Source organism: Lagopus muta, chromosome W, assembly GCF_023343835.1.
Source record: "Lagopus muta isolate bLagMut1 chromosome W, bLagMut1 primary, whole genome shotgun sequence".
Lineage (NCBI taxonomy): Eukaryota > Metazoa > Chordata > Aves > Galliformes > Phasianidae > Lagopus > Lagopus muta.
The window spans coordinates 6,604,789-6,617,053 of NC_064471.1; the positions used below are offsets into that span (position 1 = coordinate 6,604,789).

Consider the following 12,265-nt stretch of genomic DNA (forward strand, 5'->3'; position numbering starts at 1 on the left):
TATTAGTTTTGTCTTGAGCATTGTTGCTTTTCTCTCTTGATTATGACTTTAGGCCTAAATACAAGGATTCCTCTGAAAGTAATGCCTCCTGTTTTATTATGTTGCCACGTGACATCAGAGGTGCATGTTGGTAATGTGGAGGTAGAAAGTTGAATTTGTTCACCAATATTCCATTACATGTAGTTGCTATGTGACAGATGGTAGCAGAGGGGTAGTCTGAAAAAATGACATCTGACATGGAAGTACATATGAAACAAAGGTGTGTAATTGAGTTCCTTCATGTGGGGAAAAAATGGCATCCATTAATGTTCCTCAATGCCTGCTGGATGGTCGTGGAGACAAAACAGTAGATGTGAGCACACATCTACTGGCAGTCCTTGGAATAGTGTCATTTGAACTTCTACAGGAAGTTCACGATGCAGTCCTCAGTTGGCAAAGTGATGAGCCCTGTCTTTTGAGAAAGGATGGGTGATCCTTCTGGATTTCCTGTAACCCAGGCAAACCATCAACTTTAACTGCTACATCATAATGCTGACTAAGCTGAAGGCCTTGAAAGGTGAGAAGGTCCCCATAAGTGAAAGTAAAAAGGCAAGAAGGCTTCGCAGTGACTGAGAATAAGGGGGGGTGAAGGGGAGTGGTTAGAGACAGTTTGTAGAGCTTGTTAGAAAATAAGGAATGGTAGACACTGTGTCTGGGATAGTGAGGGGGATGAAGGCTGTAAAGATAAGTGTTTGAGAACAGCCTGAGGACATATGGCAGGGAGGTGATTAGATGTTCACAGGGCAAGAAGAAACTGGTTTGGGGGATGTGGGTGGTACTTGGGTTACAGGGGGTGGTTCTGGGTGGTGCTTAATGGGTCACAGGTTCACAGGTTCACAGGGTGGTTGTGTGTCACAGTATATAGGCTGTTGTTGCGCAGCAATAAATTGGCACTTGAGCTACACCCTATGTCGTGTGTCTCTTGTGTCCCTGTGCTGGGTGGGGTGCAGATGGTAGGGGTGCTGATGCAGTGTTGCTGACCAGGCAGGGTTGCGTGGAGGTTGGCAAAAATCAGTGACTCCGATGTGAACAGGTGTGTGCACAAGGGTAGGGGATAGCAGCTCACAGTATGGCTTCTATGCAGCAGGTGGTGAGTATGCTGAAGATGCTGGGAAAGCAGGCAGGGGTTTCGTTATGGTCAGAAGCCCTAATGGCATTGATTAATTGGATTCGGTGCCATGGTTATGGGAGCACTCCCACAGAGTGCTTATCCGGTAGGAATTTAGATAAGGTGGCAGAGGAGTTATGGGAGGAAGTGAAAGGACAAATAAAGGGTGTAGTGGATAATGCTACCACCTTACGGAGCTTGGAGCAGGCATTTAAGATGGCAGGAACAGAGGTGCTGTGTTGGCGGATGGCTTGGGAATTGATGTTAGGTCAGCTTGGGGAGTAAGGTGAGGAGTCAGGGAAGGAGCCTGGGAAGGGTGGGGAGGAGGATGTTGCTGAAGTTGAACAGGGCAGTCAGAGGCTGAGCAGCAGGAGGAGGAGTTGGGGGCGGATACACCTGGAAGGAGCAGTGGGGCCAGGGGTGCTGTGCCGGGGGCGGAGGATGATATGCCTTGGGTGGTGCCTTTGTGGCCTCCCACTGCGTCTAAATGGAGGGTTACTGGAGCTATGCCAGCATTCTCGTATGTTCTCGGGACACAGCCTATGCCCACTGCAGTTTCAGTAATGGCACCTATGGCCCCTCCCCTGTATGCTGGGGGAAGTGTCGGGAAGTGAAGGGGACTATGTGGAGCTTGGCTGGGGGTCCATCCCCGTGGGGATCCACAGTTAGCCTGACTTCCATGAGGCCATGGGCTTCACAGGCCTAAACGGCAAAAGCAAGGTCTGCTTAGTTACTGTGTTGCTTCTGCTGTGCTGAGGTGGTGGTCATGGGTGGTGATCTTTTACAATAGGAACTGTGCACTTTGATCAAGAAGAAACACTGGACATAGAAACAAGATGTAAGATTAGATATGGTTGCTTAGGGAGGCCTTGAAACTGTTGAGACTTGTATCCAAGATATACATAATCGTGTGTGTGTGTGCTGCTGTGTTGTGTGAATATAGTAGAGGTAGTAGAAGAAGAATAATAAAGGACCTTCCTATAACAGAGGCCTCTGGTTGCTGTCATGGTTTTGTGATTTTTGGCTTTCGATATTCCACATATTAACATCATGTGGGGCACTGGGACTTCAACTGTCAATGCTCAAGTCCTGGGTACCTGCCCTGAAAAGAAGAAGAACTACATTCCCCAGGGGACCTTGCGGTCAGGGAGAGGAGGTTTAACTCCTGCAAGGTCACCTGATTGCTTTTTCTCACCTGCACTTTGTTGCGGGTGCTGCTCCCGTCTCCCTGCTGCTCAACTGGACTGCACATCTCACCTCAGCGTTGTGGTGAGGCCTATCCACCTTTCGGACATATTCTCTCTCTCTCTCATATTTGATTTATTAGCTTCAATTGTGATTATATTGTATTATAGTGTGTTATCTTGCATTCCGATAATATACTTAGTAAAATAGTTTGGTTCTCCTCAGATCGGTGCTGCTGCTTTTAATTATTTTGGGGTCCCCTGTTTCCTTTTTTCTGGAGGCACGGGTTTGCGGATCCCTCCGCCCTGCTTGTCACGGAACCGGGCCGAGCCAGCCCTTAAACCGTTGACATTCTTGGTGGAGAATGCGGGCAAAGGCTGTTTTTTAGCTTTTTAGAATGAATCTCTCTCTGCTCTCAGAGAGCTTCGTTGGGAAAGTTTATCTTTTTCACCGGTGCTCACTGAAAACTTGACCTTGAAAGTCCTGGCGGACTGCCAGCGTTCTGGGATATTTGTAAATTTTGAGCACAGCTATCTTGCTCCCGTAAAGAGAGAAAAAAATGATTCCACTTTCTCTTTTAAACCTGTTTGCAGAGGGAGCTGCTAATTTGACAGAACTTAGGATTTTTAAACAGGTTCCCAGTCTCTCCTTTGAATCTTTTATGCAGTTTTTGAATGCTCACCTGATGGCATTGTTAATCTCCCTGAATTTACTGTTCATTATTTCAGTCAGTTTTTGTATTTATTGTATTTTGAGAAAGCCTTCCCCAAAACCAGAGACTACTGAATGGCAGGGAGTGTGGAGAGGCTTGGGAGAGATTTTAGAGAGATGGACATCTTCGGTGTCGTGGAACTTTACTCCTGAATACCTGAAAGACCCCGAGAGCTTAAGCATTTATTTGAGACAGGAATGTTGCTGCTCAGGCAGATCTGAGGAGGCACAAATGATTTGGGGCCTGGCTAATGCTTATCGGGCCTTATTCAATAGTATCCCCAAAAGGGAGAGAGTTAGTGAAATTGAGAGAGAGTGTCTGAGAGCTGAGAGGGATATCCTCAAGTCCGAGAGAGATGCCCTCCAAATCGAGAGGGAGAGTCTACAGGTCCAGAGAGAGAGTCTCCTAGTTGAGAAACAGAGTCTCCAAGCCGAAGGGGAGAATCTCCGAGCTGGGAGAAGGAATCTCCAATCTCAACAAGATGCCTTTGAATCTGAGCGAAACTCCCTCCAATCCAAACTCAACGCCCTCCAGACTGAGCGAGACACCCTCCAATCTGAACTAAATAATCTCACAGTCGAACAAGACAGACTCCAAGCAGAGCTAGAGGGTGAGAGCATTAAAAACAACCAACCTGATCAACCACAGGAGGCACCACAATTGATGTCAGTTGCCCCTGTAAGAGGACGGAAAACGAAACGAATCTCGACTCAGTTAGAACAGAAGAAAGAGGAGGAAAGAGGTCCAGAGGATTGGCTCCGAGGTCTAAGAGAAGCACCCCTGAGTCCAGGGGAGGGGCCCTCAGTAAGACCACGGTCACCAATGCCTACGAGGGCAAAAAGAAGTCCTGAAAGAGGAATAGGTGAGCAAGATATTGTTATCCTTGTTGATCGATCTCTGAAAATGAATGAAATTTGAAGTCTGAGAAAAGACTTCTCACGTCACCCAAATGAGCCTATTGCCACTTGGTTACTTGGATGCTGGGACAATGGGGCCAACAGTGTGTGGCTAGATAGTAGAGAAGCTTGCCAATTGGGTGGCATTGCTAGGGACTCAGCCATTGACAGAGGCGTTGGTACATGCCAGAACCAGGCCTTCACCCTCAGGAAGCGGATGTTGTTAGCTGTAAAAGAAAGATACCCCTTCAAAGACGATCTGATGCCTGAGAAAAAGGAATGGGCTGATATGGAAGAAGGCATCTGTTATTTGAGAGAATACACTGTGATGAAAACGCTACATAGCCCTGATTTCATTCCTGATGATCCAGACCAAGAGCATGATCCTGAGAGAGTCAGGTGTACACCAAACATGTGGCGTACATTCGCAAAGACTGCACCAGAGAGGTACGCCAGTACATTTGCAGCAATGTATGGCAGAGGGGAAAGGAGACCCCTTACAAATGAACTGATTAATAAACTTCAACTTTGAGTTACATTTAAGCCCTCTATGAGTTTGTGGTTCAGCCATTGCAAAGGTAGCTGAAAAGCTGAACAGAATGGAGAGCAAGCAAGAAGGTATCATAGACAAACTGTCTACCGTGCCTGATGCTGATGAATCCATGGTGGTAACAGATACATCCAATGGAGATCAGAATTCCCAAGACAGCCTACTGGAGGGGCTGATCAACTTGGTTTCCTCCCAGCCAGTGTCATCCAACGTCTCAGCTATCGAAAGAAGACGTCCTCCTGCTCGAGCAAGTGACAACAGTAAGACTACGTCACGTTTTGCCTTGTGGCATTACCCACGTGACCATGGAGAACATAAACAACCTACTCCTGCACTTCAAGCACGGGTGAAAGAATTACAAGGCATATCAACCACCAAGGTGAACTTCTCCAAAAAGGTGATTCCTCCAGTTGCTGCAGACAACGGAGGTAACAAATAGAGGGGCCCTGCCCCCAGCCAGGGGGGGGAAAAGGGATAATAGAGTATATTGGACTGTGTGGATTCGATGGCCTGGCACATCAGAACCACAGAAATATAAGGCCCTGGTGGACACTGGTGTACAGTGCACTCTAATGCCCTCGAGTCACCAAGGGACAAAATCAGTTTATATTCATGAAGTGACTGGGGGATCCTAAGAGCTGACTATGTTGGAGGCCGAAATCAGCCTCACTGGTAAAGACTGGCAAAAGCATCCTATTGTGACTGGTCCAGGGGCTCCGTGTATACTTGGTATTGATTACCTCAGATGGGGATTTTTTAAGGATCCCAAAGGGTATCGATGGGCCTTTGGAATAGCTGCTGTAGACACAGAAGGTGTTAAGCAGTTGTCTGTTTTGCCTGGCCTATCAGAAGATCCGTCTGTTGTGGGGTTGCTATGAGTGAAAGAGCAACAGGTACCGATTGCTACAGAAACGGTGCACAGACGGGAGAACCGTGCCAACAGGAATTCTTTGCTCCCCATTCAGAAGTTGATTCGTCAACTGGAGAGTCAGGGAGTGATCAGCAAAACTCACTCGCCTTTTAACAGCCCCATATGGCCAGTGCGTAAAGCCAGTGGAGAATGGAGGCTGACGGTGGACTACCGTGGCCTGAATGAAGTCACACCCCCACTGAGTGCTGCTGTGCCAGACATGTTAGAACTCCAGTATGAACTGGAGTCAAAAGCAGCCAAATGGTATGCCACCATTGACATTGCTAATGCCTTTTTCCCTATTCCTTTGGCCAAAGAATCTAGGCCACAGTTTGCTTTCATCTGGAGGGGCATTCAGTATACCTGGAATCGTTTGCCCCAGGGGTGGAAGCATAGCCCAACCATTTGCCATGGGCTGATCTAAGCTGCACTGGAACAAGGAGGTGCTCCTGAGCACCTGCACTACATTGATGATATCATTGTGTGGGGCAACACAGCAAAGGAAGTTTTTGAGAAAGGAGAGCAAATAATCCAGGTCCTTCTCCATTCTGGTTTCGCTATTAAGTGAAGCAAAGTGAAAGGACCTGCCCAGGAGATTCAGTTCCTAGGTATAAAATGGCAAGATGGCCGTTGTCACATCCCGACAGATCTGATCGACAAAATCACTGCCATGTCTCTGCCCACTAATAAGGAAGAGACACAATCTTTTCTGGGTGCAGTGGGTTTTTGGAGAATGCATGTTCCAAACTACATTCTCATTGTAAGCCCCCTTTATTATGTGTCGCGAATGAGTAATGAGTTTACATGGGGCCCTGAGCAACAGCAGGCTTTTGAACAGATTAAACAGGAGATAGCCCGTGCTGTGGCCCTGGGGCCAGTACGGATGGGACAGGATGTGAAGAACATCCTCTATGCTGCTGCTGGAGAGAAAGGTCCCACTTGGAGTTTGTGGCAAAGAGCCTCAGGAGAGACCCGAGGCCGACCCCTGGGATTCTGGAGTCGGACGTACAGAGGGTCTGAAGAGCACTACACTCCAACTGAGAAGGAGATCTTAGCCGCTTATGAAGGGGTTCGGGCTGCTTCCAAAGTAGTCGGTACTGACACACAGCTCCTTCTGGCACCTCGACTGCCAGTGCTGAACTGGATGTTTAAAGGAAAGGTTCCCTCCACCCATCATGATACTGATGCCACTTGGAGTAAGTGGATTGCACTGATTACACAACGAGCACGGATGGGGAACCTCAGCCGTCCAGGAATCCTAGAGGTGATCATGGACTGGCCTGAAGGTAAAAAGTTTGGAACACCACCAGGAGAAGAAGTATCACGTGCTAAAGAGGCCCCACCATACAATGAACTACCAGAAAATGAATAGAAATATGCCCTGTTCACAGATGGATCGTGTCGTATTGTGGGAAAGCATCGCAGATGGAAATCTGCTGTGTGGAGCCCCACACGACAAGTTGCAGAGGCCACTGAAGGGAAAGGAGAATCAAGCCAATTTGCAGAGGTAAAGGCTGTCCTACTGGCCTTAGGTTATCCATGACTGTGACACGTGCCACAATTAAGCCAAGAGGTTGAAACCTCTCTGGGAGGAGGGCCGATGGCAAAAGTATAAATATGGGGAGGCATGGCAGGTTGATTATATCACCTTGCCACAATCTCGCAATGGTAAGCATTATGTGCTTACTATGGTGGAGGCAACCACCGGGTGGCTTGAAACATTTGCAGTACCCCATGCTACCACCCGAAACACCATATTAGGGCTTGAGAAACAAGTCTGGGACGAATTGAGTCAGATAATGGGACTCATTTCAAAAATTCTCTTGTAAATACTTGGGCCAAAGATCATGGCATCGAGTGGATTTATCATATCCCCTATCATGCACTTGCTTCTGGTAAAATTGAACACTACAATGGGTTGCTAAAAACCACGTTGAAAGCAATGGGTGGCGGAACATTTAAGCATTGGGAGAAGCATTTGGCAGTAGCCACCTGGATAGTCGATACTAGAGGATCAATCACTCGTGATGGTCCTGCTAGCTCCCTACATACTGTCAAGGGAGGTAAGGTTCCTGTAGTACATGTGAAGAACATGTTGGGATAAGCGGTTTGGGTCCTTCCAGCTTCTGGGAAGGGCAAACCTCTTCGCGGAACTGCTTTTGCCCAGGGACCTGGGGCCACTTGGTGGGTGATGCAGAGTGATGGGGATGTTCAGTGTGTACCACGAGGGAATTTGATGTTGGGGGAATGCAGTCAGTGATTCCATATATTTAAATATATATAGGTTTGTGTGTGCATGTGTTTAATGTTTGGCAATTATTGTTTGTTTGTATATATATTAAGCATGATGTGAAATAAGGTGTGGAATGTCATGGTTTTGTGATTTTTGGCTTTCGGTATTCCACATTTTGACATCATGTGGGGCACTGGGACTTCAACTGTCAGTGCTCAAGTCCTGGGTACCTGCCCTGAAGAGAAGAACAACTACATTCCCCAGGGGACCTTGCGGTCAGGGAGAGGAGGTTTAACTCCTGCAAGGTCACCTGATTGCTTTTTCTCACCTGCCCTTCGTTGCGGGTGCTGCTCCCGTCTCCCTGCTGCTCAACTGGACTGCACATCTCACCTCAGCGTTGTGGTGAGGCCTATCCACCCTTTCAGACATATTCTCTCTTTCTCATTATATTTGATTTATTAGCTTCAATTGTGATTATATTGTATTATAGTGTGTTATCTTGCATTCCGATAATATACTTAGTAAATTAGTTTGGTTCTCCTCAGATCGGTGCCGCTGCTTTTAATTATTTTGGGGTCCCCTGTTTCCTTTTTTCTGGAGACGCGGATTTGTGGATCCCTCCGCCCTGCTCGTCACGGAACCGGGCCGAACCAGCCCTTAAACCGTTGACAGGTTGCTGAACTGTGACAACTGGTGCCCGAACAAGGACCTGACAAGTCCTTCTTTAGAGTGCATTGAAAGAAACGCGAAGCAGTGAGCGCGTTGAAAGTAATGTGGGCCCCCTTCACGCCTGCTGCCTGTCGCTGGTCGAAGGTAAGCAATTGCGCTACGATGGGGGATAAAATTACTGCGGATCAGAAGAAGATCCTAGGAAAATTTCAGCTTCTTCTTAAACAGAAGGGTAAAACGGTCTCCACTAATGATTTACAGCAGATGCTTGTTTGGGCTGTTAAGGGAGACCCGACTATTACCAACGAGACGATTTATAGCCCAAATACTTGGGATGCCATCGGTGTTAAACTTTGGGATGCAGCTACAGAGGGAGATAAGGCGGTACTGCCCTGGCTTGATTCCTGGCGTCTCATTTTTTTTGAATCTTTACAAGCACGGGGAGCTCCCTCCACGTCTGCAGGATCCTTTGATCCTTTGTTGGCCACGTCGGAGGGGGACCCTCCTCCTCGTAAGGGCAAGGGGAAGCCCCCTGTTCCGCTGCTGTGGAGAAGTAAACTAGTTTTGAATAATGAAGGGGAGCCAGATGATCCTTTCGACCCTGGCCCTATTGATCCTGAGGAGCAACCTGACTTGTTCCCCTCTGATCCTCAAGACGCATGGCTTGCTGTCTGGAGAGAAGCAGCAAAGGTCGGGGATATGGACATGTTACATGCGTTCCCCATCATTCTGGCCCCAGAGCAGGAGCCCCGTTGGGAGGCGCTTTCTTATTCAGTTCTGCAGGATCTGCAGCGAGGTCTGTGCTTCGGAGGAAGCAAAGGTTACTGCAGCAGTTTCAGAAATTACAGCTGCTTCAAACCACGCTGGTTTGTGTATAGCTGCAGACAAGATTCAAATGATACCACCATGGCTCTATCTTGGATGGCAAATATCGCAATCTAGGATCCGACCCCAATCAGTGACTCTTGCAATGACAGTGAAAACCCTCAACGATTTGCAGAAACTTTTGGGAACTATTAATTGGCTTCGACCCCTTTTAAGAATTTCTACGGAATAACTCCACCCCCTTTTTTCACTCTTGGAAGGAGACCCAGATCTCGCTTCCCTCAGACGCCTCACTCCAGATGCACTCACAGCTCTTCGATCTGTTGTTAATAAAATTACTCTGCAAGCTGCACACCGAGTGGATCCGGCTACTGCAATTTATCTTTTTATCCTCAATTCCTCCTTTCAACCATATGGCTTGTTAGCTCAATGGCTGCCTAAAAACCCTGATCCACTTGTCATTGTGGAATGGATCTTTCTGCCACATAAATTTTCAAAAACTATCACTACCCGAATTGAAATGGTTGCCATGCTTGTCTCTTAAGGCTGTGATCGTCTTCTTGCTCTCAATGCCCAAGACCCGTCAGTCATTTATGTTCCTTTTGATCTCCGTTAATGGGACTTCGCCTTCACTAAATCAGATGCGCTCCAGCACGCACTGGCTGGATATTCTGGCCAGATTACAACTCATTTCCCATCCCACAGATTCCTGCAAACCCTGCATTCATTCCCTCTGATCCCCGCTTCTAAGTTAGCACCTACTCTGCTGCCTTCAGCCTTAACCGTTTTTACAGATGGCTCAGGTCGCACGGGCTGCGCAGTGTCAGTATGGCAGGGAGAGAATGGGCGCTGGGAGGAGGATGTTTCTATCATGGAGGGATCAGCTCAGATTGTAGAATTAACTGCAGTTGTATGGGTTTTTGAACGTTTTTTGCAACCCATTAATATTGTTACTGACTCTGCTTATGTTGCAGGTATAGTGATGCATATAGAAGGGGCTTACATGAGGGAAGTCTCTAACCCTTGCTTGTTCACACTATTACAGCGTTTACAAGAAGCAATTGGCAAACGTACACACCTTTATTTCATTTAGCACGTCTGATCCTACTCTTCATTACCAGGCCCAATTACAGAAGGCAATACTCGGGCGGACAAACTCCCAGGGACCGTTGTGGTCCCAGACCATTTTGCTCAAGCCCACTTGTCATATGATTTTTACCATCAAAGTACCCAAGCTTTGTGTTGTTCTTTTCAAATTACCAAGGAACAGGCCAAAGGCATTATACAATCTTGACCTGATTGTCAACTTTTTTTCCCCACCCCATCTATTGGGGTTAATCCCAGAGGCCTACAGTCTCTAGAGTCCAGGAGACTAATAGGGGGAGTCCCCTGGCATTCAGTCTTAGCGAGCAAAGGGGTCCAAGAGAGCTGGTTGCTCTTCAAGAAGGAAGTCTTAAGGGCGCAGGAGCAGGCAGTCCCCCTGAGCTGCAAAATGAGCCGGCGGGGAAGAAGACCGGCGTGGATGAATAGGGAGCTATTCCTGAGGCTACGGGAGAAAAAGAGAATCTACCGCCTGTGGAAAGAGGGACAGGCCACTCAAAATGAATACAGGGAAGTTGTTAGGATGTGTAGAGGTGAAATCAGAAAGGCAAAAGCCCAGCTTGAATATAATCTAGCCGCTGGTGTGAAAAGGAATAAGAAATTCTTTTATAAATACATTAACAGTAAGAGGAGGACAAAGGAGTATATCCACTCTTTGCTGGATGAGGCTGGGAATGTGACCACTGAGGATAAGGAAAAGGCAGAGGTTCTGAATGCCTTCTTTACGTCTGTCTTTAAAAGTCAGACCAGTTATCCTCAGGATACCCCTCTTTCTGACCTGGTAATCTCGGCTGGGGAGCACACTAACCCCCCTGTGATTCTGAAAGAAACAGTCAGAGACCTACTGCTCCAGCTGGACTGTCACAAGTCGATGGAGCCAGATGAGATCCACCCGAGAGTGCTGAGGGAACTGGCGGAGGTGATAGCCGAGCCACTTTCCATCATCTGTCAGCGCTCCTTGTTGACTGGTGAGGTCCCAGAAGACTGGAGGCTTGCCAATGTGACTCCCATTTATAAGAAAGGTCATAAGGAGGATCCGGGGAACTACAGGCCTGTCAGCCTGACCTCGGTGCCAGGGAAGGTTATGGAGCAGATCGTCTTGAGGGAGATCATGCGGCATGTGCAGGGTGACCGGGGGATCAGGCCTAGCCAGCATGGGTTCATGAAGGGCAGGTCCTGTTTGACCAACCTGATCTCCTTCTATGATCTAGTGACCTATCTGGTGGATGAAGGAAAGGCTGTTGATGTGGTCTACCTAGACTTCAGCAAAGCCTTTGACACTGTCTCCCACAGCATTCTGCTGCAGAAGCTGGCAGCCAGAGGCTTGGATGGGTACACTCTTGGCTGGGTAAGGAGCTGGCTGGAGGGCCGGGCACAGAGAGTGGTGGTGAATGGAGTCAAATCCAGCTGGCGACCAGTCGTGAGTGGTGTTCCCCAGGGGTCGGCGCTGGGGCCTGTCCTCTTCAATATCTTTATTGATGACTTGGATGAGGGCATCGAGTGCACCCTCAGTAAATTCACAGATGACACCAAATTGGCTGGAAGTGTGGATCTGCCTGGGGGTAGCGAGGCCCTACAGAGGGATCTGGACAGGCTGGAGAGCTGGGCTGGAGCCAATGGGATGAGTTTCAACAAGGCCAAATGCCGGGTCCTGCACTTCGGCCACAACAACCCCAGGCGACGCTACAGGCTTGGGGCGGTGTGGCTGGAGGACTGCGTAGAGGAAATGGACCTGGGGGTATTGATTGATGCTTGGCTGAACATGAGCCGACAGTGTGCCCAGGTGGCCAAGAAGGCCAATGGCATCCTGGCTTGCATCAGAAACAGTGTTGCAAGCAGGAGCAGAGAGGTGATTGTTCCCCTATATTCAGCACTCATGAGGCCGCACCTGGAGTACTGTGTCCAGTTTTGGGCCCCTCACTGCAAGAAAGATATTGAGGCCCTGGAACGTGTTCAAAGAAGGGCAACGAAGCTGGTGAGGGGTCTGGAACACAGGCCATATGAGGAGAGGCTGAAGGAGCTGGGAATGTTCAGCCT

At 48.3% G+C, this 12,265-nt stretch overlaps 4 protein-coding genes across 10 annotated transcripts in view; 3 read left to right on the plus strand and 1 right to left on the minus strand.

Annotated features, from left to right (window-relative positions):
• LOC125686464 (uncharacterized) overlaps window positions 1–3,941 on the plus strand; it is a 91,334-nt gene extending 87,393 nt beyond the window's left edge. Inside the window, exon 3 of the transcript XR_007373805.1 lies at window positions 3,907–3,941. The gene's annotated coding sequence lies outside the window, so the exon portion shown is untranslated. The remainder of the gene's footprint in view (window positions 1–3,906) is intronic.
• The window catches only part of LOC125686461 (mesoderm induction early response protein 3-like), a 296,480-nt gene that overhangs the window by 117,613 nt on the left and 166,602 nt on the right, over window positions 1–12,265 (minus strand). The gene's annotated exons all lie outside the window — the stretch shown is intronic.
• LOC125686467 (uncharacterized) overlaps window positions 1–12,265 on the plus strand; it is a 144,983-nt gene that overhangs the window by 28,924 nt on the left and 103,794 nt on the right. The gene's annotated exons all lie outside the window — the stretch shown is intronic.
• Window positions 1–12,265, plus strand: part of LOC125686465 (uncharacterized) — a 187,120-nt gene that overhangs the window by 22,512 nt on the left and 152,343 nt on the right. The gene's annotated exons all lie outside the window — the stretch shown is intronic.